The following is a 24870-nucleotide window of genomic DNA, read 5'->3' as shown; positions in this document are numbered from 1 at the left end:
GGATTTCGTTGAGGACGAGCTTGAGGATCTTTGGTTTCGTTTGGACATCAAACAGCTATTTTATGCGCCGAACATTACTTTTAGGACGCTACATTCCTCCCAGGCTAACAAGAATTACGGAGCTGAGAAAACACCTCCATCCGCCATCTTACTCGTCCTAGGCCCTTACTTTTCTCCAAACTGCCTTCTAGATCTGAATATTACTAAGCGATTTTCTTTAGTCCTTAAATGTAATGTTTTTCTGCAATGTTGTATCACGCTGGGCCCAGCTCATTAGTTTTCGTTGCAGAATGTTTAAAAATTATCACAGATAGTCCTTTACAGATCCAAAATTATAAGATTGAAGTGCAGCTTGAACCGAAGCTTAGTGTTTTTCCAAAGATAGTGTGAGTGTTTTGACTGGAGCGCGTATTTCCTCCCTTGGTTATAGCTTTTGAATAAGCTTAACAGTCTTTGGACTGTTTTGTTTTTGCCACTTTGTGATCAAATCGCGTGCAACGTGCCGACCGAAAAGCTGAAAGAAAGGTCTGTTCACAGGCTAGATTTTACTAAAAAATTATTCCTCTCGCCCTTTTGGGTTCTGAATCAATAGCCCATTCGGGCTAATAATAATTGTTAAAGACTTTATTAATGTGTCAAAAGCCTAGCTTGCATGGAATGTAAACTACTATTGTGGACACCTAACTACCTAAAAAAAATCAATCAAACAAATAAACAAACTCAGAAACGCAGCCCGCCGCCATTAATTATTCCATATTGATTTCTGTTTGTTAAAAGAAGTAAGTGTTAGGAAACTAAATGATGATCATCGCAGTAATATACGCAACTTTTGCAGTTGCGAAAAGGAGGCCTGAAAAAAATTTAGGCTTGTATGGGATTCGAACCCTTGACCTCTGCGATGCCGATGCAGCGCTCTACCAATTAAGCTAACAAGCCAACTGGGAGTAGGTCGTTGAATTGTTAAGGAACTCTTAAGGTATTAGACATTGATGTGAATTCCTTCCGGGGACATCATTATTTGATTTCTTTCCACGACAAAGCAAGGGTGAATGTTGGAAAAAAAATTGAATGTTGCAAAAAAATTGATTTAGTATTAGAGGGGAGAAGTCCCTTTAAAATTTTCATAACTTTTGCCGCTAGTGTCCTACAAATTATTACCATAAAAGGATGACCCTAGTTTTAGCCCTTTTGATATAGTGGATTGTCAGTTTTCCTAAAATGGATCACCGGATCAACTGAATTTCAATTTAGGTGTCTGAATTAATTAGCAGCTGGGAAAATGACCTGAGACCGGACTCGAGAAAGTACCGGCATGGAGTATTTTTCGAAGGGAGGTTACATCTCACACTGCTGGGCTTTTATCTTGGGGGCGATAATGTCAGGAGCCTGATAAAGTGGAAAGTCCTGTGATTTTTTATGTCCTAAGTAAAAATTCAAGGAATTTGAATCGATTCTAAAAACTTATTATTTGCTGATAGCAAATTTTCATAAAGGTCTTCTGGCGCGGATCTATGATAAATACTGACCGCCTAGACGACAGAAACGAACGTCGATAACGTGAGCATCTAAGGGCGAAAGTGTACGACCTGTAAATGGCTTTATGGTAAGCTTAGCTCTAGCATGCAGCTTCGTGAAATTTGTTGGATTTTTACTCCCTAAAGTCAACTTTCCTGGATTTATGAGTCTTTCAGTAAGGATATTGGCCAGATTTTAACTTGGAAAGTTTTTTTGCTGAAAAATTTATTTATTTATGAAACCTCTGACTGATTTTCGTAAAACGGTGGAAACTGGTGTGGATCCGCGCCTGGTCTAATTTCGTAAAGGGTTTACTTGTTCTTTTGCTTGTTTTTGTTGTGTATTATTTTCGCTAAGATCGGCTTCGGCCGGTGCTTACAGAGGCGGGAGTCTCGAAATTCTAACCTGAAGTGATGAGCAAAACGCATGCGTACAAAACACTAGTGGGCTAAACGTACTATGCGAGTTGGGAATCTGATAATAAAAAGCATAAAATCAACTGCAGACCTCAAAGGGGCAAAACGAAGGAATAAAAACTTTGAAAGGTATTTTTTCAATGGGAAGATCACTGCTTTCTTGCAAAAATAATGGCAAACTCCGGCCAGGTTTTATTCAGCGATTATTGGATATTTTCCTAGACCCCTTCCTTGAGAGCTGATCAGCATCAATCCTACCCACGGTAGGCTTTATTTTCACAAAGACTATATACAGCGGTCTTGCCCAGGCGACTATATAAGACACATACACCATGCATTCATAGACATACAGGTCTCAGCATGGCCTCGTTAAACGAGCTCGTCGAGCTCCTTCCCCTCTCACCCTTTCGACATTTCCCTTTTTTCTTTATTGACGTTCGCCGCTTCCTTTCTGCCTCCTGTTATTATTTCCATCTTCCTCAATTTCTTCGGCTATGCTCTCGGTAAGTATCTCGTTGTGCAACCTAGATTTTGGGTTGCCACGTGTTCTACATTCGGTCCAGTCACATATATTTTCAAGGTCAGTATTTTCTGTACTTTTTCCTTTTAATTAGCAGCATTTTCTTAGTTATACTCTTTGTTTTGGTTGTATTTGTTTTCAATGCTTACCTTGTTATTATTTTTGGAGCCGCTCCCTGGATTTCATTCAAATGCATGAAACCTCTTCACCGTTACTTTCACATGGACTGATGGTACTATTTATTTAGTGTAAAGTTTAAACTTTTTATTCTGTTGAAATCCTATATATGGTGTAAGAATTCACATAAAACCTCGTCAACAGTATACTTTCACTTGGTACTATTTATTTAGTATGGAGTTTTAACTTTTGAGTCTGTGGATGAAATCCTATGGTGTACTGAACCATTCACATAAAACCTCGTCAACAGTACTTTTGGCGGTTTGTGGATACAATTCTATGGTGTGACCATTCAAGATGCAAATCAACCTCTTCAGCAGTTCTTTCAAATGGTACTATTTATTGCCAACGAGGCAACCTAGCTAAGAAGCGAGGTTGCCTCGGCGGCAGATTCATAATGCCGCAAACTGTAAGCAAAACTCGTCCGCGTAACCCTCTAAAATTTGCCGTTTTTGACCATATTTGGGTGTAAGTAAGACCCCATATTCAGGCAGTGATATCATGGTCTCCTATTTACAACTCGTGGTCCGAAATTGGGTGATCCAGTGTGCAGCTGTTCGTCGTCTGTTCAAGAGGACCTAACAGGTGAGCAAGCTTTAATACGATTTCTAGTTTGAAAGAGCTATTAGTGCTCCCCTGTTTACTTTATAAATTGCTTTTAAAGCAGCAGCTAATCAAGGAATAGGGTTTTACGGTCAAATGTTTGTCACAACCAGCTTGTTCCTCGCAGCTCGATTTACATTGAGGAAGCCATGTTCGCTTCTCGACTCGAGAGCCAGCTGAGCGTTTTCAGCATTCTCTTTTCCTTTGTTAACTGAATTTTAAGCGGTAGCTGATCAAGGAATAGGGTTATGTTCTCAAGACTTTTATCAGAACCAGAATGTTCTTCGCAGTTCGATTTACATTGAGCCAGCCCTCACCTCTTGCGAGGAATGCAACGCATTTACGGACCTTTTGTTTTTTAGAATTTATTCATTATGCCTGTCATGAGATTTTTGTCAACCAGCATGTTCTTCTTTGCAGCTCGATTTACATTGAAACAGCCCTAAACACCCGAGCGGAATGCAACGAATCTGCAGACCTTTTGTTTTGAAGACTATCATTTTATGCCTTTCGAGACTCTTTTGTCCTGTGACACTAACTCATTATTAAGTTTGTATCTCTGTTACATTCCGTCCCATTCTTGCACTTTTCGCACATTTTGCTTTACACCAATTTTTTAATATGTATTTTACCACGCGAAATACGTTTCTTATCCCTGATGATTCTGTTATCGGCGAAAGCTTAGAATTTAATTTTTATTTTTAATTTCAACAGTCAAAGGCCACAGTTGAACTTTATTTTACCCTCTAAGGTTTATAGTTTTGATATAATGGAATTTTCCTTGAAAAATAAGTGCTAACTTGCACAAATTTACCAACAAAGCTTCAAGCCATGTTGCTAGGATGTGCCAAAGTTATTGTTTCAAAGTTGGGTGCCATCCTTTTCTATAGCAGAATCCACGATAAACCTCTAAAATTATGTAACAAATGGGGAAGATCTCAATAGACACATTTCACAAAAGATAAACCAATTCGCCTCGTTGGCACTTGCCGCCTCCGAAGGTACCCCTAGTTTAGTTTATAGTTCTAACTTTTGAGTCTGTGAACGAAACCCTGCGGTGTGGCCATTCAAATGAAACCTCTTCAGCACTACTTTCACATACAATTTGCTTTTGTCCAATTCTTACTTTGGTCACTTTTGTTAGTAACATGAATAATTGTTTGATGCTTATTAGACAGTGTTCTCTTGGAAATATAAAGACGCGCCGGCTGTAGAAGTGAAAGGAGACACACTATAAACGATTGCTGCTCCTACAAATTTCTAACTTTCGTAACCTTTCCTCAGTTGGATGCAGTATAGGGGAGAAATAGACGGGCAGGGCGGAGTTTCTCAAGTTAGACTGCATAATTGGAAAAAAAAAAACACTCAAAAACAATAAAGTTTGGTTTGCTTTTCCCTTAGAGAATGAATTAATGTAATATCTTTCTTTTGTTTTCTAGAGGCCATTTTGTATAACAGCCAGAGTAACTTCATAACTGTGTAGTAGTTTCCACAAGGTAGCTGCAGCTTAAAAGAACACCTGGCACAATCCTCGTGATACTTCCCTAGCCTGTCTAGCAAGCGTTTCCGCACAAGTTCGTTCAGAAAGTTACGAACAAAGAGGAGAAGGGTTAGACCCATTTTAGACGCCGATCTTTTCACGAGCCGAACCTAATACATTGAATTAAGTAGATGAAAAGTTCGGCGTCTGAATCAGCTAGGAACGCCTGTTTCAATTTGGAACGGCTCAGCCGTTCTTTCCGCCTAGCCCGCCCGGGAATTTCGCCTTTGGATCGACTTTGGAACGCCTTTGATTCAGACGCCGAACTTTTCATGTACTCAAATTAATGCATAAATTCTTATAACGTCTTTTGTAAGCAGTTTGATCGAAATGAGCATTTTTCTCCTTCTGAATTTAGTTCGGGTAAAATTAAGATCGGCATCTGAATCAATTGAGCCGGTCTAAATAATTTGGGTGGGTCTTAATTCGAATTAGGTTCGGCTCATGAAAAGTGCGGCGTCTGAACCGGATTTAAGGTACAGTAATAGGATTAAGCCAGTTATCCATTCTGTTCTGTTTGGTAATAGGACTGTGTGTCTGTAATACGCGTCTCAACTGATAAATACCAGTGAGTTGATCAGACGATCACATAGCCGGAGTATTTTTTCCACCACACTTTGATCAAAGACAGAATTGGACGACGCTACGTTGTTCCCAATTAATCATACTTAAAGCACGATTTGACATAATTTAAACTTTATTTCTTTCAACCACTAGAACTCCTGAGAAACGTCTTCAAGTGTACGCGATACACTATGTACCAGTTTTTTTTTTCCCGCATGCAGCGATTTCGTCTAAAGTGTATATAATTTAAAAAATCACGGCATAAAGAGAGCAGTACCGCTACTACTAAACAGAAGGCCTACTTAGGCGGTATCTGCAGATGTTAGACAGGGAGGCTATAAATTCCTTAGGGAGGGGATGGTTGTATTTTAAGTTTTCTTTTGACGTTATAGACTGAAGAAGTTGAGACCGCCTTTGTGATATGAATGTTTCTTTTCTACTATAAAAACAGTCACAAGGAATCTAATACCTTGGATGAAAAATCATTTACTGTTTTTCTACTTAGTATTCGCGATTTTTACTGATCCATGTCTATACAAAATTCGGCTGTCCTGCCTCACTAGTTTTGTGGCTGTGTTTCAATACCTTTATAAATGTTTTAGGGTAAGCCGCTACTCGTCCTTTTTCGAGCTAAGAATAAAAAAAATGCTGATTGGATACAATCGCAGTTGTTGCTATCTATTGGCTGCTTGAAGACAAGAGGGGCCGGCTTTATTTAGCGCAGTACGTTTCCAAAAATGCAGGCTACTGGATTCTCCACAACAAGCCGGTCCGCTCAGAGCCAGATGGAGTAAAACGCCATTTGCAAATATACAAAGCCCGACTGACAGAATTCATTAGAAACAATTTTATCTAGATCTGGAGTTTTGAAAACATGTAGTCCGGAAATTGCAGCTCAAAAAATTGATTGGAATCAGGTCAGGCAAAAAGCGAGTTTGTTATAGCCTACACTGATAACATGCAGCCGCTTTATGAGCCAAGCGAGGCAAACGCAGCATTTCGCGGGAGGCGCGCGTGTCGCTCTTCGCGCGAAATGCCGCGTTTGCCTCGCTTGGCTCGCTCATAAAGCGCCTGTTATGCAGGCTAGTTTGTTAAGTTTGATTAGCACGCAAATTCCACAACAGAAGGAAAAGAAGGAGAAAACGAGAAGAGCGAGGGGAAAGAAAAGAAGGGGTATAGAATTGTAAATTCGAGACTTGTCGAGACCCTGGCTTCAAAATCCGAGCCCGAGGCAATTCTGTAGATAATGGCACAAATAATGAAGCTAAATAAAACGACCGAAAACGCTAATGGAAGCTAGCGAAGCCTATAAGCAATATACTGCTTTCAGTTTGATAAGCTGTACCCATTAACTCTGAAAAATTCTTCTCCTGAATACCAAACGGAAAGAAAAAACGACAAATCCGAGACTCCACGATCCGTCGGGAAAAAAAAAAATGAGACTAGCGCACGCGAGACGCAAAAATCACCCGAAAACGAGACTTTTTAGATCGGGCCAAAATTTTTCGAGATCTATGTGATTCGTGGTACCATTCTTCACTCCAGAAAGAGGACACGTTCTTAGTTGTTACTAGTGAGCAGTTATGGATAAGTAAGGATAACACTTCGCAGTAAATCATTTTACTCGTGCTTTATTTTCTACTGACCTGATCTGCTTTACAATGAAATCAGAGTCAGTGCAAGGAAACCTTTTCCTGCTCACACTTTGTTTAAACATGCAACAGCATGCTCATCCAGTTGAACTTCTCCAGTAGTAAGGTCAGTCCTCACCAGGCGATGCTCCACATAGTGGCTTTCCGTTGGCAACATGACAGCCTTCTTTGCTCTGTTCAGAAAAATAAAATAAAATAAAATAACATAAAAAAATAAAAATAAAAAAAAAAATATATATATATATATATATATATTGTGTTGTAACGCAAGTCCATTTTAAACCTAAAAAAATGCCATCCTCGTGAAGTACACAAAGCCCAGGATGAATGCTCTTGACCGATCGCAAAATGACTTGTCTGGCTATGGTCCGGCCAGCCAGTTCTAACTTTTGAAAAGCGCCCCGAGTCACTATTTTTTAACTTTGTATTACAGTGATGAAAATATTCTACCAACAGCATGGAGGGTCGACCGTATACACTGCCTGCCTCGACAAAAGCTTATTGCTTATTGTAATTCATTTGTTTGTTTGCGATTATTCAGTTAAAGGTTCAGCTGAAAATTCCTCAGAACTTACTGAGAATGGCAATAACCAATTCAAATGACAGGCGTTCCAAACTAACAGTAGTCTTAATTAGAAAAAAAATGAAACTTTTGGGTTGGAAAAACGGACTTAAGTCAAACTAATATTTTATGAGAAAAAAAGTGAAAGCGTAATATATCCTGCGGAATCCTTTTGAAGTCCGCCAGAAATTGACCAAGGAGAGCGAGTTTGATTTTAAGGTGAACTTACTCCGTCAGAATATAGGCAATAACTTAAAAAATGAAAAAAAGCTCAAAATAGAAAATATCACCATTTTTAGCGGAATTTTACTAAATTGGAAAAGGACGATTTAGTTTGGAACGCCTTATCACAGGGTCCAGAGGAGTTTCGTGTGAATAAATGAATTACTTATTGTAAGTCTCACCTTGAAAAATGTCTATACGTGTCGCTTAGCACGATTAATTTGCCCAATGGGATCTTTATAAATCTACTGTAAACGATTTCTTCGCTTCTTATCTGACCCAGATCGACTTCTGAAATTCAATAACCGCTAGCCATATCCTCGCTGGCGCACGGCACGTCGCCCGAAGGGGGACCGAGGCACGAGGTGCCGAGTAAAATTATACTGTAAGCTGATCTGCGAGCCGTCAGTCTCTTGGTTTGCGGTCTATAGAATGTGTAACATAACTGTAAAGCGATCAAAATAACCCATTTTTTCAGAGATTTTCGACGGGTTTTAATGTTCTAACGACAAACACTTCTCCTCTGGATCCTGTGGCCTTATAAGAGAAGTTCAAAGAAATGATTTATTTCAAAGCAAGGCACAAGCTTGTTGCAATATCATACATTTTAAAGACATATAAATCTATATATCTGTCTGATTTTCCTGAAAGGTCCCCGTTAAGTTTTCGCTTGAACACTGAAAACTTTAGTAAACTTCACTTAGCCATATTAAAAAGCCCAAACATGGCCACAGTCATGGTTTATTATCAGTGGTTAGTGGTACAGCAAAAACACGCGACCAAGAACCTGGTTTTTGAAGTGGTTCAATGGGCTTCTTCAGGGACAATACAAGTTTAATTGAGTATGAACTACGTCCCCGTAAAACAAAGATTTCAGTGGAAAAATTGCCACCACAGCTGTAGTGGATAAAAATGAAAATTTGTTTTGATCAGGGTTACAAAATGACGTCGGGGTTGCCATAGCACCGAAATGACGCCATTACCTATTTTATTTGCAGCCGTATTTCTCGGCACTGGGAACAACTGTTCTTCCAAAATCGTTAACGGGAGCTTTTTACTCCAATAGCCGCTTCGATGTTTGTGAAGTTTAAGTGAAATCTATAAGAGCATTATCGAGATACTTTGAGATGAGGTTTTTATTGTTAGAAATACAGTAAAAACTGGACAATCTTGATGTTCGGCTGTTATCTTAAGGAAAACGAAGCGCTTTTAAACTGAAATTTTACCTCATAGTAGTTTCAATCTTTTAATGATCATGGAGAAGGGTGGGGAGCGCCAGACACGCGCGACTTGGAAAGGTGCAGAAACAAACCGTCAAAAGTGAGTTTTACTATGGCAAAGTTTGTTTTACATTCTGTTTAACTTAGTTTAGGCCTTTTACTAAAGCCCAAGTGCGACAACAAAAGATATCGTCAGAGCAAGTTTGGATGATCGCGCTTTAGTTTCAAGTGACGTTTTCTCCGCCGCGGACGTCGTGGTGTCTTAAACTGTTCTCTAATGATTACTTCGAGAAAGAAACTTAGAAAAACATACTTGTATAACGTATGGAACTGGCAACGGTGATTTTTCCCATCTTTCAGCGAGAGGAACATGGTAACATCCCCCTTCAATATCCCCTCGCTCACAGTCATTTTTTGGACGGACGGCTCCCAATTGGTTGTCCTCTTTTGCATCACTGGTCCATCAGCAGGAAAGTTCATCCCAGTGAAAGTGGACTTGTGGATAAAGCAGTTGCGTTTGCTACTGTCAAGGCTATTGAAGTAAAAGGAACTTAATATGAGACAATAACAAAATTTTAATTAGTTTTATATTATTTTTATTATTATCAATATTATTATATTTCTTAAAATTAATTAATTAATTCTAAATTTTAAGCGTCATTGATCGTTAAATTAGTAAATTTATACCTTATATCCACATTGGCTATGCAAAATCCGCCGTCTTCAAATTCAAGGCTTCTTTCCCACGAGTATCCTTCAGGAAATGATGGCTTGAAATAGTCAACGATGGATGCAGGATAATCAGTAAAGGCTCTGTTACCATAGCAAAACACAGCCGACAATATGTCAAAGGAGAATGGGAGTGGTGCACCCTTGGTTACTCGCAGTGTCAAGATCTGTTTTCCCCTACAAAAAAAAAACACAACAAGAATGAAATACAAAAACGATTAAACTAAATAAGAAAAACAGAGAAGAGCCTTTTGAGGACTAGGCTAAACACTGCCCATTTATCAGTCTAGTTTAACTAAATAACAATAGGGGCTTAGGACAGCCTGCTATATAATATAATATGAAGTTTCATTTCGATTCTGCAGTGCTAATTCGCGCCATTTGACAAGATTAATGGCAAGTTCCATCGCGACACAGTATACTTTTTTTAACGCTTACCTAGCCAAAAGAATCATTAATGCTGTTGAACAGGTTCATTTATTTAGTTACTTTTTATTTGTTGCTTCTTCAGAAAAGTAATAATCAATCATTATTGAAAAAAGCAATTTTTGAAATATAATGTGCGCCACTGTAGTGGCAGAGTTGTTGAGATAATAGTAGCTAATAGTTTGCGTAAATATGGTAACATAAATGACGTTTGATCCCGGCCAGCAAAAACTTGACGATCGTCGTGGCCTAATACAAATAACACCGTGTTTCGACAAATCAGTGTCAAATTTGCCATGCATTCAAAGAAAAGTTGTTATTGATTTTGAATAATGAAGAATGACTTACATTTTTCTCTGGTTTTTACTTGCGATGATTAATAAAATAACTTTCACAATTCATAGAGCTTTCTGTTTCACCTAAGGCCATAATGTCTCTTTTGGTATGATTGAGTTTTCGGAATCTCTCGCCTGATACTCAGTACAGCTAATTTAAAATGGTTACGAGAATTTGACTTTTCATCACAAAAATATCCCGAAATTGATGACTACTCTTACTTCTCTTAAACCTATAACAGTAAAGATCTTCAGTTGCCTTTGAAGGGAGGTGTGTTGATAGACTTACTCGTACGGCTTCCCCCTGCCTTCACCTTCGATTGTAAAGAAATGATATGCCCATTGACAGATCCTTCCATGTGGTATGTCATCGTCATGTCATCTTTGATAACCTGCATTCACAAAATGCACAATATAGTGAGTCCGCATAAGAACAGGTGTAGCTTACAGAGTGAAGCTTGAAGTTGTAATAAAGGGTTAGGAAGCTTAACACCGTTCTCGTTTGCAAAACAAAAAACAAATTAAGTTGGGCAAAAGTGAAGCTATTCTGAGGGTGAGTATCTACATGTCTAAAAAATTCGATTGACTTCCTATTCAATTTTTAGATCAAGTTTACAAAGAAGACTTTTTTTTGTTAGTTTATACGCGAGAATCAAAAGCCATTACCTATAGCAAGACTAAATTTCAAAATTGCAAATAAGTTGCATTAGTTGAATTACATTAAACTCATATTAATACAAACTTGCAATTGACTTTAACAGCAGTAAACAACAACGGTGTATTTATTTTAAAAAATGTAAAGTTTACAATACTTTATGTCCTGCAAATAGCTATAATGCTAATCTAGGCAGGACAAGACTTTAAATAAAGACGTTATTAAATTACACATAAGAAAAAAGAAAAGAAAAGAAATACAAAAACATACAGAAAGAAACACCTTACATATAAATTCAAGTACAGGGGATTTTGTTATTTGATAAAGACTAAAATTATAACTGGAGGTATAAACAACATATAAGGTTAACTTCACAAAATATTATATTAACTAATTAACATTCAAATAATTATCTTCATTACCTAGAACATTAAGGAGCAGTGATTTAATTTTTTTACGAGAATTAGATATGTTGAGAGTCTTAACAGAAAGTTAAGTAAAGTAGTACATTCACTACAAACTTTAAGCCCTTGGAACGGAATTATACTAATATTAATAGTTATTTTGAAACTAAAAAGATACGTTTTTTCTCAGTCTGATTTGAGATTTTTAATCTCTTTTTTGCTGTTTTGCGTGATAACTAATCTTGAGTGTTTTACTCCAAAAGAAAGAAACGAATGATTCTCTCTACTAATTTATGCCTCGTTAATCCCAGAAAGAGGCGAGTAAAAGGCCTGATCTTTCATCCAATATCTGATTAGTTCTGATTGTTTGCCTTACGAAAATGTTTTTACAACTACCGTTAGCCAAGAGTGTGTCATAGTAGTATGCTATCAAACTGCAGCCGTTACATCAGTCCTTATTGCCAAAACAAGGGCCTCATGTTCTTGGCGTAGAGTTGAAAATTCGCTTACTTGCTTTGAAAGAGCCACGTCGAGAAGAAATTGCTTCTTTGTCAAAACGTACTCAAAATTTCAGTTAAGCTGTTGTTGTTTACTCCGTCACCGACTAAGCTGAACTGACTACATTGCTAGGGTGGATCGATTTTAACGCTAGATCAGATCAAAAGACACAACTTGATTGACGCATTAAAACAGGTTAGGCTAGATCTTGACAGGTTGGTCTGGATAAACGGGACAAATAAATCTTTGTTCTTTACTATCGGGTTCACGCGATGTGCAGTGTGCATGTACTTTTCCACAACCTTACCTAACCAAACTTGGCTATTTGTGAATTTCAACTCTTACATAACATTGAGCTCTAACGTTATTTAACAACCAATTAAAAACTTTGAAATTAATCTTGATACGATTTCATTAGTGACTTTGTTATAACGATACCTTGCAGCTTCAGCACAAGCCGTTAAAAAACCCCAACAAAGAGCTTACAAACAAAAAAAGTAAAAATTAAGTGAATGTTGAACATCTATCAGAAACTAGGGTGCAATTATCAAAAAGCACTTTATCAATTCTGTAAGGTAGAAAAAAGTATGCTATCAATTACAGCTACAAGGTTTTGCAGAAGGAGTAAAAGTTGATGCTGGTCTAAAGATTAATTACTCCTGGGATCAGAAAATAGAGTGTGTTTAAAAAGCTCAAAAAGTCATGATCAGTTCACCGTTCATCATCATATTGACACAATTGGAGCGATTGAAATGTCCAGAATATGTCACTTACAAAGTGAAACAGTGAAACGGGGGTAGACGACTTTGGAAAAAGAAAAATAGGTTCCTGAACTTTTTTCGTCAATGAAACAAGTAAAAGACTTTAAATATGGTTGTTCCTGAGCTGTGAATTCTTGTTTGAATTAAACAAGATTTGTAACGCGTAGACTGTATTTAGGGAGGTAAATGGAAGTGTGCATAAGTTTAAAACGACCACAGATCATGACCCGGAATGGTGGTTAGATTAAACGTAAACTTGTTTTCAGCTTGTCATCCTAAGCTGAAAGGTTTATCAGGTAAAAGCGAAAAAGATAGCCTACGTACAATTGGTAAGATTGTTGATTATACGTTACCCATATTAAAAACGTGATATGTCATGATTGTCTTCTTAAATTAAGCGTACTTTGAATAAGGTGATTCGTTAAAGGTACAGAAATCTATTTTAGAATCATTAAGTGATATCTTTCACCGCTAGTAAGCAATTAAGTAACATTTCTTTCCTTGCCCAGCTCATAACATATAATCTAACCTGTATTAAGTTGAGTGGACCTGCATTAAGCGGTCACTTTCTTAAGTCCCGGAATTACTATAGCACTAACCTGTATTAAGTTATTTTTTATTGTCTCCACCTGTTCAACGGTCACTTTATCAAGATGAACCACACAAGCCCAATAGAAACACTGTGCACAGCATTTAGCGGTCTTTTACTTCTTTTTTGGCACAAGAAAAGGTAAAACACTTTGTTTACCCCTTCAACAGTTGAAGTGTTATGGATCAGTATTTCGCTTTGTCACCATCTTTATTTCCTTGTTATGATAAACTCCTAGGTTTGTCCAACTTGTATGAAAGGGTCAACCTGTATTAAGCGGTCAGTAAGCCATTTTCAAAGATACAGGTTTGACTGTATTTATTTCTAATAATTCTGATAATTAGATTTGGCCCAAAGATATAGCGCCATGTTTCAGTAAGGAGGAAAACTATAAAATGGCGCAAACCGGCTGATAAAAGAGTAGAACGTTAAGCTTTTGTAGTCCATTGCCTTAAATGACTCAAAATAAAGCGATTAAATGCATTCATCTCCCACATAAAATTAAGCTTCGGCTAAGAGATTAAGGGAAAGGAAAATAAGTTCGTTAACGTATATCGTTGTCGCTTTTACAGTGAGAATCACTCCGTTTAACACTACCTCACAATTATAATTACTTTTTACTTGATTTTAAAAACAGAATGAATCACATCAGAACTTGTTTATATCCCAGATAATTTTCGTTCAGGAGTAATGAAAACACCCTATTATTACTCATTCGGTTTGTATAGCGTTTTGCCACTGGCAAGCAATTTTTTTAAGTTACACAGCGAGAGCTTGCCCTGGAGCACAACCGCCCACAATTAGTAGCTTTCTCTTGAAAATGATTTATCGATATTCAAAGTTAATTTGACTGTCTGTAAATTAATAACAGGGCCAGTGACTTAAAATGAAATATTAATCTAACTGATTATATTAAAAACCATAGGGACTCTGATTGCTTTAGGACTGTAAGTGCATGGTTCTTGTATTGAGCGTGTGACTCGCATGGGTATCGGTTCGGACGTACCTTTCGTCGCACATTTTCCATCAAAACGTCGGTTTCCTCAACGAAATCGTCACTTGTCGTATCATATCAAGGATTGTTTTACGTGGTGGCTCTACTAGAAGCTTAAGCAGCGGCAACGACCACGACGGAAACTAAGAAAATCAAAAGGCAATACATTTAACAAAAAGGCAAAAGCTCTGATCACACTTTCTGCTAGATTTCTTTGCTATTAATGCACGACTAACCTTTCATCATGGAGCGATCGTCTCAACTTCGGAAAATTGTCTTAAAAAACCCTGCAAAGGCTCAGTATTACAATAAAAAAGAGGCAAACATACCTGAATTACTTTCTGCAAACTGATTCTTCTGATGGTAAGTTGAAGGAAAGTCAATATAAGTCCGATTGACTTATAATTGGTAGCCTCTGTACAGACACCCCCCCTTCCAATTCTTGAACCCTTGGTTACCGATAATTCGAACCAAACTTAACTTTCCGTCACCAGTCGAACACTGTATGCTTACCCTCTATTTTTTAAACCTTCCGATAATTCGAACCAATTTGCTTTTCCTAAGGCGGTTCGAAAAATCGGTGCCCACCAAGTTTATTGAACAAATGTACAATCACGTTTTTATCATGGGTTATGTAACCCTTTCTTTGGGGCGTTAAATGGCATGCTTTTACTAACATGCATCCCAAGCTCACGTTACGAGTGTGTTATATAAGGGATGGAGCATTAGGAAAGTGATGGGGGGGGGGGGGGGGGGGGGGAGATTTTAAGAGATGCAAGATTTTCTTTTTTGTACATGTAAGATGGAAATCTTTTTTTTTTTTACCCGATGGCTAATTTTTTTTTCTAGAAGGTAAGACTTTCATGTTTCATATGTCACAAACCCGACAAAGACTATTGTTCTAATACTTCTTTGTTTTACTTTATTCAACACGTCAAAGGAACTTCACCTACTTTCTAGTCTATTTAAGAATTTAATTGACGTATTAAATTGGGTTATTTTTGGTGCGGTTTTACGGTAATTTTTACTTCAAAATACCGTACTGCGGTTTTCAGTGTCCAAGCGGTATGCGGTAAATTTAAATTTTATGTCACGGTAATCGGTGAAAAAATTGTTGTCTCGCGATGAGGTGCTCCTTTTTTTTAAAGCATGACAACTATACAAATCCTAAAAGATTTCATCGTCAGCATGCGTAATTTACACGCGCGCGCGCTAGTGGGTTATAAAATAATTCTGGCAACTCAATTTTCCTGATTATCATATTACAAATGTTTTTTTATCTGTTAGGTTTTTACACGAAAAGGCTAAAGATAATCTATGAAGATGATGTGGTCTAAAAATTACTACTCGTCCTACTCGTTGTGCATGAAGGATCGAATATAGAATTTAATTTCGTACTTATGTACTAGTATTTGGATGTACTATGTGCTCATCGAATCCCAGAGAGTGGAGAGACAGCCCAACGTATAGGCAATCCCTTCAGGGTCGACAACTGGCAGAACTGGGTTGACCTTGAAAACGTTCAACACAGAACTGAGTCAATTGTGAGCTGGAGACAGCCTCATAGGAGTCAACTGTTTTCCGGCAGAGTTTATGATCCAGGTCAGTAATAAATAAAGTAATACTAGAGAACGCCTGCTGTATCATTTACGTAAACAATGAACAAAAACCAGTGGGATGGTAGTATGCTTATCGACGAACCTTGATTTGGAAACACGGGCATAAAAATATTATTTCTATTTAATGGCGGATTTTAGTCTTGAGAACGGCAACTTTTTTACCATTTGTAACTGCAGTTTCGGTAACGGGTATTTGGGTATTGCAGTTTGCAGTTTTCGTTCTACACCACTCGCGGTTATGCGGTTTTCGGAGCTCCCTTAAAAACCCCTCTAAATGGTATTGACAAATCTATTATCTGTTATCGTTATATGTCTGTGACCCCGCATTAGCAGACATATTAGGAGTTGTCACATCTAAAGATTAATGTCTTAACCACGTGTGATTTAATAACAAGATCAACACTTCTAATTTTCGCTTATTTAGTCGATTTTGTTCAGTTTTTACCGGGGGCAAATTTTGTCAACGGCGCCTTTGGAGTATATTTTGTCGTCGACATACAATACGTCTGGGTTTTATAATACATCTGGGCTGCTCGAGTTGTCATCAATTAGTCACAGACAGATAACGATAACAGATAATAGTTTGGTCAATAATTGACCAAACTATTATCTTTTATCGTTATCTGTCTGTGACTAATTGATGACAACTCGGGCAGCCCAGATGTATTGTATGTCGACCACAACATATACTAGGCCTAGTCGCAAAATATAGTTTGTTTGAGACTAGACAATCTTCACAGGCACCGTAGACTAAATTTGTCCCTGGTAAAAACTAAACAAAATCGACTAAATAAGCGAAAATTAAATGTGTTGATCTTGTTAATCACATGTGGTTAAGCCATTAATCTTTAGATGTGACAATTCCTAATATGTCTGCAGGAGCCCATGGGCATATATGTGGATAGGTCCTATCTACATTAGCCTGAGTATCAGACATTGAAAATACAATCGTACATTGAATACAGTGAAAACACTTTTTAGGCCATCCAGAGTACTTTTAGATCTCTAGAAATGTATTCTAAGCGGCGCTATATATATGGTAATAGGACTAAGTGGACGATTTGGACGACACGAAGTTTTGTCACCAATTAATCATCAGTATAATAAAATCTGTGATACTCTGGGCTTTTTTAAAACTTTTAAAATCATTATCCTATTTAGGGGGTGTCATCTATACTAACTGATTTCTGAAAAAAAGAGCGATCTTGGCACGAAAACCGCATTGACTTTTGCTTATAGTGTTATGCTTTTCACTTCCCGTTAACGGTGACATTATGGCCCGAAGTTGAAAAAGCAAGGTTACCAACTGACATTCCGCTGAGGGGCAAGTTGAAAGCCGGTCCTTGAAGAAAAAATGTTTTGGAAGGTCACGCTTCCTTCTGCTTTAATTTTTTCTGCAAAAGATATTTGCACGATTAACTTCACTTTCTTTTACCTTTATTTGCATCTGAAACCGCGTGAGAAGTGTTTCTTTTTCAGACAGTGGGTTGCGAGATCGTCATGTAAGTCCTATTACCGATGATTATTTATAGCGCCGCTTAGAATGCATTTCTAGAGATCTAAAAGTTCTCTGGATAGCCTAAAAAGTGATTTCAATGTATTCAATGTACGAATGTATTTTCAATGTCGATCTTGATCTAATGTAGATACGACCTATCCGCATTCAGAGCAGACGTATTAGGAATTGTCACATCTAAAGATTAATGGCTTAGACGCATGTGATTTAATAACAAGATCCACACTTTTAATTTTCGCTTATTTAGTCGATTTTGTTTAGTTTTTACTAGGGGCAAATTTTGTCAACGGCGCCTTTGGAGTATATTTTGTCGTTGACATACAATACATCTGGGCTGCCTGAGTTGCCATCAATTAGTCACATACAGAGAACGATATTTCATTTAGAGGGGGGCGTGAGAGGTCTCCGAAAACAGCAATACCGCACGTGGTAGAGAGAGAAAACCGCAATACTGCATCGAAATTTACCCAAATACCGAAACCGCAGTTACAAATAGTGAAAAAGTTGCCTTTCTCAAGACTAACATCCCCCTTTTAAATAGAAATAATATTTTTATGCCAGTGTTTCCACAGGCGGCCCAAGCTCAGTGTGTGAGTTAAATCATTAACACATATAGTTTCATATTGCGTAATTTAAAATGGCCGTGAATATAAAAGATTTGTATAAGGGGCGATTTCCTTTAACCCCGAGTTTAAATCGCAATGGATCGGAAAAATAACCACACAGCAAACAAAAACAAGCAAAGTAAATACGGTAAGCTGTATTTTATTGAACATTCTAGCGAGTATTTATCGATTCGAATCTCTTACCTGAATATTCCCATACAAATCTTTTATATTCACGGCCATTTTAAATCACGCAATATGAAACTATATGTGTTAATCATTAAACTCACACACTGAGCTTGGGCCACCTGTGGTGTTTCCAAATCAACGGGCGTCGATGTTAAGGGTACGATAAACACAACCTCGTTCCCAGGGTTCTCTCTTACCCGCCCTACGGAGCGAGAGAGTAGGGCGGGTGGGAGAGAACCGTGGGAACGAGGTTGCGATAAACATACGACCATTCCACTCGTTTTTGTTCATTACACGTTTACGTAAATGATATAACAACCGTTCTCTAGAATTACTTTATTTATTACTGACCTGGATCATATCATAGACTTTGACGGAAAACAGTTGACTCCTATGAGGCTGTCTCCTGTTCACAATTGACTCGGTTCTGTGTTTAAGGTTTTCAAGGTCGACCCAGTTGTCGACTCTGAATGGGTTGACTACGTTGGGCTGTCTCTGGCCGGATTCGATGGGCACAGGAGACGTCTGCACGCAGGCAAATGAGCACATAGTACACCCAAATACTAGTACATAAGTATGAAATTAAATTCGATATTCCTTCATGCACAACGAGTAGACCACATCATCTTCATAGATTATCTTTCAGCCTTCTCGTGTAAAAACCTTCGTAACAGACAAAAAAAACATTTGTAACATGATAAACTGATCTACCAGAATTATTTCTTAACCCACTCGCGTGCGCGCGTGTAGATTACGCAATGCTGACAATGAAATCTTTTAGGATTTGTACAGTTGTCATGCTTTAAAACTGAGGAAGTAGATCACGGCGAGACAACAATTTTTTCACCGACTACCGCGACATAAAATTTAAATTCACCGCATACCGCTTGGACTCTGAAAACCGCAACACCGTATTTTGAAGAAAAACATTTACCGCAAAACCGCACCAAAAATAACCCTATTTAATACGTCAATTAAATCCTTAAATAAACTAGAAAGTAGTTGAGGTTCCTTTGACGCGTTGAATAAAGTAAAACAAAGATGTATTAGAACAATAGTGTTTGTCGGGTTTGTGACATATGAAACATATGTAAGTTTTACCTACTAGAAAAAACCGATTCCAGCCATCGGGTAAAAAAAGAAAAAAAATATTTCCACCTTACATGTACAAAAAAAATCTTGCATTTCTTAAATCCCCCTCCACCCCCCTCCCCATCACTTGTCTAATGGTCCATCCCTTATATAACACACTCGTAACGTGAGCTTAGGATGCCGGTTAGTAAAAGAAAGGGTTACATAACCCATGATCAAAACATGTATACATTTGTTCAATAAACTTTGTGGAACATCGATTTTTCGAACCATCTTGGGAAAAGCAAATTTGAGCGAATTACCCAGGAGGTTTAAAAACTCGAGGATAAACATACAAAGTTTGACTGGTGATGGAACGTTAAATTTGGTTCGAATTATCGGAATCCAAGGGTTCAAGAAAGGGAAAGGAGTGTCTGTACGTACAGAGGCTACCAATTATAAGTCAATCGGACTTATATTGACTCTGTGTCAACTTACAATCAAAAGAATCATTTTGGAGAAACTAATTCAGGTATGTTTTCTTCTTTTTTATTGTAATACTAAGCCTTTGCAGGGTTTTTTTAGAAGATTTTCCGAAGTTCAGACGATCGCTCTTGATGAAAGGTTAGTCTTGCGTTGGTAGCAAAGAAATCTAGCAGAGAGTGTGATCAGAGCGTTTGCTTTTTTTATTAAACGTATTGCCTTTTGATTTTCTAGTTTCTGTCGTAGTCGTCGCCGTTGCTTAAGCTTCTAGTAGAGCCACCACGTAAAACAATCCTTGATATGATACGACAAGTGACGATTTCGTTGAGGAAACCGACGATTTGATGGAAAATAAGCGACGAAAGGTACGTCCGCACCGATACCCATGCCAGTCAGACGCTCAATACAAGAACCATGCACTTACAGTCCTAAAGCAATCGGAGTGCCTATGGTTTTTAATATAATCAGTTATATTTATATTTCATTTTAAATCACCGGCCCTGTTATTAATTTACAGACAGTCAAATTAACTTTGAATATTGATAAATCATTTTCGAGAGAAATGAATAGTTGACCTTTTCTATTAATAGTACTGTGGGCGGTTGTGCTCCAGGGCATACTCTCGCTGAGTGAAACTTAATTACGCCTCAAAAGCTATTTATTTTTATCAGCCAGTCTATGCCATTTTAATTTTCGTCCTTGCTAAAATATAGCCATACTTTCGGGGCAAATTTTTATTTCGCAGGTAGTTACTCTTTTCAGTGTTTACCATAGCTTACATGCACTTCCAAAACACTAAGCTTAAACACCATCTTGTCGGAGTTAGAACAACGTGCCATTTCGGATAACAGTCGATTTGTCATGTTGACAATTTTGATATTCTTATCGATTCTTCGAATCAAAATTCAATCGTCCATGCAGGAAAAATCTTAACTACCAGTAAAAAACCACCGTAAAACTTAACTTAATTAATCAATATTTATTTTTTTCCGGTATTACTCTCTCGCGGCTGTATTGACTAATTAAACCTACGAAAATAGTTAATTGTTGTTTGCCTTTTTAAATACCACAATGACCCTGTGCCATTAATAATGTATACTTGACTATCTGAAGAAATATCTTTTGCGCTGTTAGTTTAAATCGTGCAAACTAAGATTTCGATGCCAAGAAATAAAATAAAGATGGTTTGAAGAAAACCGAAACGTTTGATCTTATAATCGGTTGTTATACATTCAGGCTCAGAGCTCACTATTGCATGACACTAGTTTTTAGAAATAATCATGTTAAATAGCAAAGAAATGTAACTCGTGGAATAAATACACGCACACAAATAACCAGTGAAAGTGTATTATTAGAAAAAGTACTGAAAAAGCGTGCCTTTTGACTTGGAGTGGTGATGCTTGTTGTTGGCCTTTTTCAAAAAAACTACAACAACCCTGTTCCATTAATGCATGTTAATCATGTGTACTTGACTATCTGAAGGAATAGGTTTTGTGTGATCAGTTTAAACCGTGCAAACTAAGATTTCGACGCCAAGAAAGAAAATAAAGATGGTTTCAAGAAAATCGGCGAAACGTTTCCTCTTTACAAATTGTTATTTTAAGCAGTTGTTGTACATTCCTTCAGAGCTCACTATTTCACACATTAAGTTCTTAGAAATAACCATGCATGTTAGATAGCAAAGAAATGTAACTCGTGAAAGAACTACACTCACACAAACTACCAGTGAAAGTAGTATATTATTAGAGAAAAGTAAAAGCGTGCCTTGTGACTTGGAGTGGGGATGCTTGAGGGCGAGCCTTCCCTGTTTAATTTACATCTTAGAAAAATAATGAAAGGTGAAAGATTTCACTAAATGATTTTAAAACAGATTTCAGTTCTTTTAACAAATCACCTCACTTCAAAGTTTGTTTGCAGCTTCTCTGTTTATCTGAGTCAATATCTAGAATACGTGTGCGTAAATATCAAATGTTTTTTGTATATGTATGTATCCTTGTAAACACCAATCGCGGTTGCCGTAGTAGTTAAGCCTATTGTACAAGCGCTAGTCTTGCGGCTACTGATATTAGCCTTTCCCGGACACCCAACTCGCCTACGATTTTTGGAGTTGTGTTTTTCAAATTTTATTACCAAGATATTTTGATTATTGTTCAAAAAAATCTTCTGCAATTTTCCGTATAAAGACAAAACGTCCCTAGAATCTTCTAATGAATGTACAGCGACTCCATGTCCTCGAACTTTCCACCGCACCCATCAGCTAGGGTAGCTAACAGTTTCGGATGAGACGAAAACTTTCGAACCAACCAAAGTTGAAACAGAATGCCTTCCAAAATTGATATAAAATGTTTAATTACATGTACACCTCAGTTTCTGGTGTCAAGACTGATGGATCGAAAGGCTTATTACTCAAATAGTAGCGAGAAAGGAAGGCAGTATATCTGACGAGTGTGGGACAAAAGTATGTTATCAAATACAGCTACGATACATGTTTTATATCACAAGAATTAAAATCCTGACTGCTGGTTCAAAAATTGGTAAATCGCGTGCTTCATTCAAGTTCTATTACAGTTCACTGCCAGTGCATGCCCATGACCCAAACTGACTTCACTTAAAAAGTGAAATGGGGTTTAGACGAATGGAAAGGTTATATAGAAATGGTTAGCCTTTCCCGAACTTATGAAATTTCCAGGCAATATTTGCTCCTTTTTCGAACACTTAATTTACAGGAAGAAATTGTTGGGTACCCCAGATGGATGTTCAGCATTGGCCTGGCGCACGCTACTGGTGTACACGGCTAAGAATCTCACATCGTTTGGCTCTTATGAACTTATTAAAACTCAGATCGCATCGATATTTGGCAAGAAGTTAAAGTTTATAAACAGCTTTTCATTGAATATTTTTTTTCTGGCTGTAAGACCAAAATAAAATTGAAATATGAAAAGTATTGCTCAAAATGGGACCATTTTTTAACAGCTCGCGTAACATTTACAGTCTAACCACGCATATTGTGGGATTTCTCTGTTTCTGTTAATGGTACTTTGGAAAAATTTCTCCGAAGAGGTCAGTGACTTATGAGTACTAACTGTATTAAAAATTACTGAACATAATGCCAAAACAACAAAGTTTAGGGCGTTTTCACAAAGATGTTCTGTCTACATACGATCTCTGTGCAGCGCGAACGTCAATTTAAAAGATTGGTTTTCATTGACTTTCTGTTGTTGTTAAGAGAAGAAATAATAATTTTTGGAATGCTCATAAGTTAAACCTTCCTTATAGACTAACTGTTAAGACTTCGGGAAACCCATTTTTACGCTAAGATCAAATATGTAAGGTTAGACAGCATTTTTTTAACGTGCAAATTCGTAAACCGTGCGTTGGACTGAAAATCGGATTCTAGAGTGTGCTTTGGCATAAAGATTTTGTGCCTAAAATGTGCCTAAGATGTGCATAAAGTGTGCATTTTAGTTTTGAAAAACGTGCCTAAGCCGTGCCTAAGTTGTGCCCAAACTGTGCCTAATCTGTGCACAAGTTGTGCCAAAATATTGAGTCACTCGGAAAATCGTGTCCAGCCTATCGAGCTCCACAGCGAACGAAGGGCGCACGACAATTATGTCAGTTTTGAGGTTTACAAAGTCTAGCAACACGGTCTGACGACCTTTTTATCCCCTAATAAGAAATAACATGACTCAGAATACGGTTAGAGACAGCAGGGGAAGCCCCGACAAACAGGAAAATGGAATCTTAAACAGGTTAGCGTATTTAAAGTAAGTGCTTAGCTCAATTACATTGTTGATATGCCAATTTCATCGATGTTAAAAAATTTCCAAGTAGGTTTCTTCTCCCCTTCTTAATGGAGCGTTTAGGTGGAACGAAACATTTGTTTTTTTCGGGAGGGCAGATTTGCATTCAAAAAAAGAATTTACTTGTGATATGACTTATAAAATGAAAACGAAAAAATTGATTGCACGCCGATGAGTTTTGAAGCAAAATAAATGGCACGTCTCATCGATTGTTATAGCATCGACAAAGCTTAATTTGCTAACAGAGCCAGAAAACAAAAACAAACAAGCAGCTTGAATTATTTTACTACTAAGTGTAAATCCTACTTTTTTAGTTAGAGAAATATTTTTAAAAAGCAGCCGCATTTTGTATTTAAAAAACAACACGCGTTGGCATGAAGGTTTCAAATTACCGCTTTGTACTTTTCATGTTGTTATGCAAATTCAGGCCAATTTTACCGCGATCGCAAAAAGTATTATTTTTCTACGACTTTTATTGGCTCTTTTTGTGCCTTACTTCTTTAGCTTTGTTTTTGTTATTATGGCTTCGACTTTCTTTCACGATTTGTTTTAGGAACGAAAGAAAGCGAGTCTATAAAATTGCATGGCAATTGAAAAGGTTCAGACCGCATATATCGCGTGTGTAAACATGGACTGTCGAAGAATACTTTAATTTTTCAGACTTTCGGCGCGGCTCAAAACTTACACTTCCTATACTTCTAACTGTATCGTGTTTGATCTGAATTATTTTTGTAATTCGTACCAAGTTTGTTCTTTTTTGCAAGTCGGGTTACAAAGATTTTCAAAAAAGTGCCCAGCGTTGAATATTTGTGCCTAAACCGTGCCTAAACCGTGCCAAAACTGTGCCCAAACTGTGCCTAAAATGTGCCTTAGCAATATTTAAAACGTGCCTTAACTGTGCCTAAAGTGTGCCTAATCTGTGCCTTTGCATGTTTTTTTCCCGTGCTTTGGCACAAAACCGTGCCTTTTCTTGTGCGCGAATCGTGCATAAGGCACGGTGTTACGCTCGTGTACACCAGTAGCGTGCGCCAAGCCCATTCACGTTTTTCGTTTTTTATTTCCGTACGTTCTTTTTTGCGGTGTTTTAGTGGCTTGTGATATAAGGGCGAGGTATAGTAATAAACCTACATAACCACGTTAAGAAATAGTTTCAAGTTTGCTAGAAATGCTTGCTTTTAATTTGAAAACTTTTAATTGTCTGTTAC

The 24870-nt window shown here is 37.6% G+C and overlaps 1 pseudogene; it reads right to left on the bottom strand.

Moving 5' to 3' along the window:
• Positions 1–7033: 7033 nt before the first annotated feature.
• LOC140946528 (GFP-like fluorescent chromoprotein amFP486) lies at positions 7034–10879 on the bottom strand (annotated as a pseudogene).
• Between the last annotated feature and the right edge of the window lie 13991 nt (positions 10880–24870).

This window comes from Porites lutea, chromosome 8 (assembly GCF_958299795.1).
Source record: "Porites lutea chromosome 8, jaPorLute2.1, whole genome shotgun sequence".
In the NCBI taxonomy this organism is placed as follows: domain Eukaryota; kingdom Metazoa; phylum Cnidaria; class Anthozoa; order Scleractinia; family Poritidae; genus Porites; species Porites lutea.
Note: the sequence above shows the minus strand (reverse complement) of the source record. Positions and strands in the feature narration are given on the sequence as shown.